We start from the raw sequence: 6,559 nt of genomic DNA, 5'->3' as shown, positions 1-6,559 counted from the left end.
TTTCTTCTGTTGTATGGGATCAATGATGTTTGTAGATATGATATTCTTCGCTTGAGTGAATTAATTTGCTTAAGAAGATACACACACACACACACACACATTGGATATTTTGTATAAATCATCAGACCGTAACACGAAAAAGTTGGTTAGCGAGAAACTTTTCTGTTTGTCGCGATACACGTGCAGACCAAGCGAGAAAAGTGTTGACCATTGTTTGAAGTTATTTTTAGAATGCATTGTTACTCCACAGCACCGTTAATTATTTCAGAATCGTAGTTTGTTTACGCGGGCTGTCTCGCGTATCAAATTCATTGCGCGCCGCCGAGTTTAAAATTCAGTTGCTGGCAGGTGCCCCGTTTCGCAGGAAGTGCAGTGTGCTGTGTGATAATTGTGGATTGCATGTAAGTTACATACTTCGTTTAATAATGGATAGAGAAGCTGGAAAAAGACGCAGTATTGGTAAACTTCGAGGTAAAGAACGCATAATAGTTACACATATAATGCAAATGTAAAATAGTACTAAATAGTTACGTCGAAATATAAACTTTTACATGCAAATTTGAGGTAACTATCATTTTTCCCAAAATGCATCAAATAAATAGATCTTGAAGATTTCCTGTACGATATTAAGGAATTTGTCGCAATCAATAGCGATTAAGAGTGACTCGATTCACCTCCGTTTATTGATCTGTCAACGCCGCGCTCCATTTAACCCATGCTGACTTTTAAGATTGAGACGCACTATAACAGGTAAATTACCCGTCACGATACACCTCGCGTTAAGTAATTTCCCGAGCATAAGCTGATGATATCTTGAAACCACCTGAAATTTTTGTACCAGTGCAACTTGGAGAAAAGAGGAACAAGTTAGTTGACAATAAAACCGTTTAACAAGAAGGCCCAAAAAGAAGAAGAAGAGCACTCTGAGCCACTTAAAACAAAATAAGAAACAATTCTTAACAACAATACTGACGAAAGAAAAAACAACGGCCTCAGCTCTTTCTAGAGACTGCCGACAGTACAGGAAAAGATATGCGGCTTCTCCTTCGATGCTTGGCTGTTGAATGCAATAACAGCGGTCTCACTACAATACCTAACATTCGGGCGCTCAATGTGATTACGACATATGACACTGTAAGAGTTAATGTTTTCAATATTTATTTCAAATAGGGGGTGCGGAAGCACCCCTTTGCGCCCCCCTGCCAGTAGACCTACACACAGTGGTGCCAACTTTTGAGAAACAATGGATGGGCAAAACTCGGAGATGCAATAATATACGAATGGATGCTGAAAAGTTCGTAGCCCGACGTAGAAGGAATGTACTTGAAATGATGAAATTTCATAGTTAGTCAACATACTCCCCTCGAAGCTCAATACACTTTCTGGTCCGGTGCTCCAACTTTTGCATACCACTTTTACAAAAATCTGGCAGGTGTTCTGTTTCTCCATGACAATGCCCCCTGCCCATCGAGCAGCAGCAACACAGCAGAAATTGCGAGACCTGGGCTCTCAGTATCTTAATCATCCACCCTACTTCCCCCATCTGGTTCAACGGACTACTTTCTGTTTCCTCAGCTCAAAAAACACCTGAAGGGAAGCCATTTTGCCTCAGTTCAGGAGGTGATTACTGCAACAGAGCATTGGTGCGTGGAGCAAAACTTCAGATTTTTTTTTTTAAAGTGCTTTGCAAAAGTTGGAGCACCGGGTCATGATGTGCATTGATCTTCGAGGGGAGAATGTTGAGTAACTATGAAGTTTCATCATTCCAAGTGCATTCCTTCTACGTCGGGCTACGAACTTTTCAACATACCCTCGTATGTCATAACTATGATAACAATTTACCATGTACCGGTATGCTCTTTTTTTCTATCACGAAAAAGTAGGCTTTTACCTTTAAAATCACTTTGAAGCCATTTCTGAGAGGAATGAATACGTGAAATTTATAGTGGTAGTTTTGTGCCAATTCTAGTCATAATTGCATATTTTCAGGATAATTGCCTTTTTCATGTTTATCAATTTTAGCGCCTATTTTGTACTTTCGGTGCCTTTTTTGCCTGCCTATTTTGAGAGTTAGTCCTATCGTTCGTTCCTCATCCTGGTTATGAGCCTTTTACTTCCTTGCTTTCCTAATAACAATATGACGACGGATAGTGTAAATCATACAGCACACTGACAAATATCACTTTGGAGATGTAACATATTATTTTTGAAATATTTTGATAACATTCAGTCAGTACCTAAGTTGTGAAAAGTCTAAATATATAATGATGAAGAAATTTGTTTTCTTAAGCTCAGGGGCTTTATTTCTAAAATAAAATATAATAATATGGAATTTATTATATTGAGTCTCATAATCTCATTCCTAAAATGATAATTAAGACGAAGCTACCTGAAAGGGTCTTGCTTGCTTGCTTTTATTTTCATTCTGAACCCTTCCATAATTTGGAACATATCTCTACTCACTTCATTGATGTTTCCACAGCAAACGAATTTCACGGAACCCTTACCTTCCCAAAATGGCATTTCTGCTACAGACCACCATGTACCAGACCGGAAACGTAAGCATTTATACAGCGTAAGTCAAAATGATGTTCCCGATTTCGGTGTCTATTTATTTCATTGTAATGATACGTAAATGACTGAGATTACACACACAGATAGAAAAACTCAAAAAGTTTTTCCTGTCATATAATAAATGTTTTATGTGCGATCCACGTGTTACACGACACACATCTAGTCTATAATGAAGTTCCTGCCACACACACTTCCTAGCATGTCAGAGTCCATAGACCTTCCTGTTCGAAATGGCACAAAAGACATTCAATTTTGGAGAATCACGTTCATATTGCAAAACAGCATGTGACTTTTCTGTTCCATGCGCTGTTGTAACTTTTCACAGAAAGACGCCCTCAATATCAAGTATTTCGGTTTCAGAGCTTCCACCACCTGTAGACCCTACCGCTTCACGTCAAGACGTTTCCGCGAGACTCGCCAGACAGTTTTCTGTTGAATACCGAATCCTAGACTTGCCAGAAGGTGGTTCAACCCCAAATCTTGTTCGGAAATGCCACGGAACAAGCACGACACACTTATTGGTATGAAAATCGAGAATACAGAACACTTTCTGCTGTCCAGTGGTAGCAATTTTCCTCACTGTGACTAAACTGCCTCCTGGTGGCCGACAGCGCAACTACGAGTTTGCAATAGAAAGAAAAAAAAACTTTTTGAGATTATATTCCATAAAAAATTACATATGCAAGAAAAGCTCATTACCTTTCGTATAAGAAATGAACGAAATCGGGAACATCATTTTGACTTACGCTGTATATACGTCAAGTTTAAGCCAAAAATGTCCGAGAGAGGGAGTTGCTAAAATGGCGGAGAGCATACCTTCATATTGTAACAACTATATGAAAGATGATTGTGAGTCATTGCACCACACAAGATTGTAATTTTTAAGTTCACTAAGAAGTATATAACTCTACATATTAGACTCCAGAAAAATGAAAACGTATCAAGCTCTAATATGCATCTCCGCCATATTTCTTGCCCCAGGCTTCAAACAAAAGCTCATCGTTTTTAGTCTTAATTATAGGTATGTGTTTTCTGCTGTCACCCCTATTTTGACACTGAACAAGTCCAGTTGGCGCATGCGCACTTCTGTCCATGGTTTCGGCTAAAACAGCCGGACTGTATACGTAATTTAATCTCATGTAATTGCATATCAGAAGTAAGAGGCAACTTTAAAATATTAGTTTCCTTTCATTAGCATTATAATGTGATGCCTATGGCATTTTTCATACCCCAGTTCCCCCGGGAAAAAATGGGCTGGACTCAACACTGCAAATGGCCATTGTGATGACGTGAGCATAATTGTAACATCAATCAAGCAATTAGCACTTACGCACTAAGAGCCTTATGTAGGTCCGAGTGCTATAACCAGTAATATTCATATTTATTCTTAATTTCACACCCCGAAGCACGTGTTTACCTATAAAAAAAATGAGCATCATATGTAATCAACAATTTATATACCAGGTGGCCAGAATTAAAGTTACCCAACTCAGAGCCCTATGTAACCTGTTTGAAATTTGGTGAATCCACTATGCAGACCATGGGGAAGAGGATGGCGATAAAAAAAATAGTTCAATTTTCCGCCACCAGGTTGAAATGTGGCGCTGTACTTCCATGATGGATTGTAATAATGACGTATACTGCTCCAATTGGTTATGGATTTGCCTTTAGCTTGCAATCTTGCAATAAACGAGAGATTATTTTCTCGCAACTTCCAGCCACTAACAAATGTCTTTCTAATTAATAACTCAGCTAAATCACTTATGTTCAATATTCATTACAGCGCCACACTTCAACCTGGTGGCGGAAAATTGAACTATGTTTTTTTTTATCGCCATCCTCTTCCCCATGGTCTGCATAGTGGATTCACCCAATTTCAGAGTTCTACGGTGCCTCAAACAGGCTACGGAGGGCTCTGAGTTGGGTAACTTTAATTCTGGTCACCCGGTATTATGCATCATTATTATCTAACATGGAACTTGTAAAATACTCATGTATTTACATGCCAGAAGACTCTTTTCTTTCCCTCAGTGAAGAAATTCATTGACCGTTTGCGCATGGTATGTCGATCGCAACAGTCACGTGTATCCGTATTGATGGACATCCTCGATAGCGTCTTGTAATGAAGGGATCCCAGGATTGATTCCCGGCGTGAGCACACATTGATTTGGCGCCACTGTTCTTCCACATTTGCCTAATCATCCATGAGAATGAGTGATGATATGATGACACTGATGAAGGGACACGCACTTAGACGGCGGGATTCGAGCCAGGGAATCCTGGCGTCGTAGCGTAGCTGACTCTTGTTTTTATTATCACACTGATTCCGGGCTAGGCGTGTCTCTTATTCATCTAATCATCATTCACGCCGCGATTATACAAGATTGCAGAATAGCGATGCAAGTGTCAAAAATACAAGAAGAGGAGAGAGAAATAGGAGAGGGAATTTTTTCGCTTGCTAAAGGGAAAAATCGCATCAACAGATAGGTGGCAACACTGGCGCCAGTCCGAGTGAAACTACATCACACTGATGGATTTCTTCATCCAAGCAGTGGCTATTGGATTCATTCCAGGTATGGAAGCGTTGCAAAAGGATAACTACGGACAGTTAGATCCGAAAGAAGAATTTCGTAATCCTATATAGAGCAGTGTTCCCGATTAAAGTTCATGCCGAGTTTCAATTGGGAGATGGGTGTGGAACTATTTCTGCTACATTTGGTGTTATTTCTCATCGCTTTGTACCTTTCTGGGTTAGTGGAGTCGATAATATGAATGACAATATACAAAAACAGCAGTGGTGGCGATTTTGTTCCAAAACCGGGGGGGGGGGGGTGGCAAGCTGCCAAAGCTAGGGGGAGGAAGGATAGTTTATTTCTCTTTCTAGACAAGGTTTAGCATAGTGCAGGGGCAAAAGTGACAAAAAGTATGGGGGCAGTTGCCCCTCTCGCCCCTTCCTAATCGCCGCCACTGAAAAACAGTGTTTGTCTGAAAACGTTCCAGGGTAGAGTCAGGGTTTTATTAACTACTGCAAGTACTGGGATAATATATAAATTATATACAGACCTCCACCCCCCCCCTCCAATAGTTAAATTTGCAAGCATAAGAAAATGGGAAAATTCGAGAGGCAGTTTACCCACATCCCCTTCTTGAGTTGTTAATTTCATGTTTTCGATTCACTTTATGAACATATAGCCTAATCGGGGCTGGACCTACAGTTTAAAGTGGGATCTGAACCTCTATGTGCCTTCACCGGGTATCGAACCAAAGAACCATTCATTGCAAGGCGATGACGTTACCGCTACGCTGTCGAGGAGGCAATACCCCTTCTCCAAATACCACCCTATACATAATGAGACAAAAAAGTGCTCTTACCTGGAGTTCGAACCTTGAACTCCTGCCTCGTGTACAGGTATATTAACCATTCCGTCGAAAGGTAATGAAAATTTTAGGCAAGCTGAAAAACAAATGACCAGTGCGTCAAATGGAATTGGAAATTTTTAGGGAAACTGAAAAACAAATGACCAGTGCGTCAAAAGGAAATAAAAATTTTAGGGAAGCTAAAAAACAAATAACCAGTGCGTCAATAGGAATTGAAAATTTTAGGGAAGCTAAAAAGCAAATAACCAGTGCTTCAAAAGAAATTGAAAATTTTTGAGAAGCTGAAAAACAAATGACCAGTCCGTCAGAAGGAATTGAAAATTTTATGGAAGCTGAAAAACAAGTGACCAGTGCGTCACAAGGAATCGAAAATTTTTAGGGGAGCTGAAAAACAAATGACCAGTGCGGCAAAAGGAATTGAAAATTTTAGGGAAGCTGAAGACGAAATGACCAAGTAGGAAGGAAGTAAGAATGGACAAAAGTTGACTAAATCTGAAAAGAGAGGATCAAAGGATGGGCCTATACTCATAACTCTGTTGCCTCCGTGGTGGAGTGGTTAGCACGCCCTACTGTGAGCCAGGACTCCCGGGTTCGAATCTCGTCCTGG

This window comes from Lepisma saccharinum, chromosome 9 (assembly GCF_977018435.1).
Source record: "Lepisma saccharinum chromosome 9, izLepSacc3.1, whole genome shotgun sequence".
Lineage (NCBI taxonomy): Eukaryota > Metazoa > Arthropoda > Insecta > Zygentoma > Lepismatidae > Lepisma > Lepisma saccharinum.
This window is presented reverse-complemented; position numbering follows the sequence as displayed.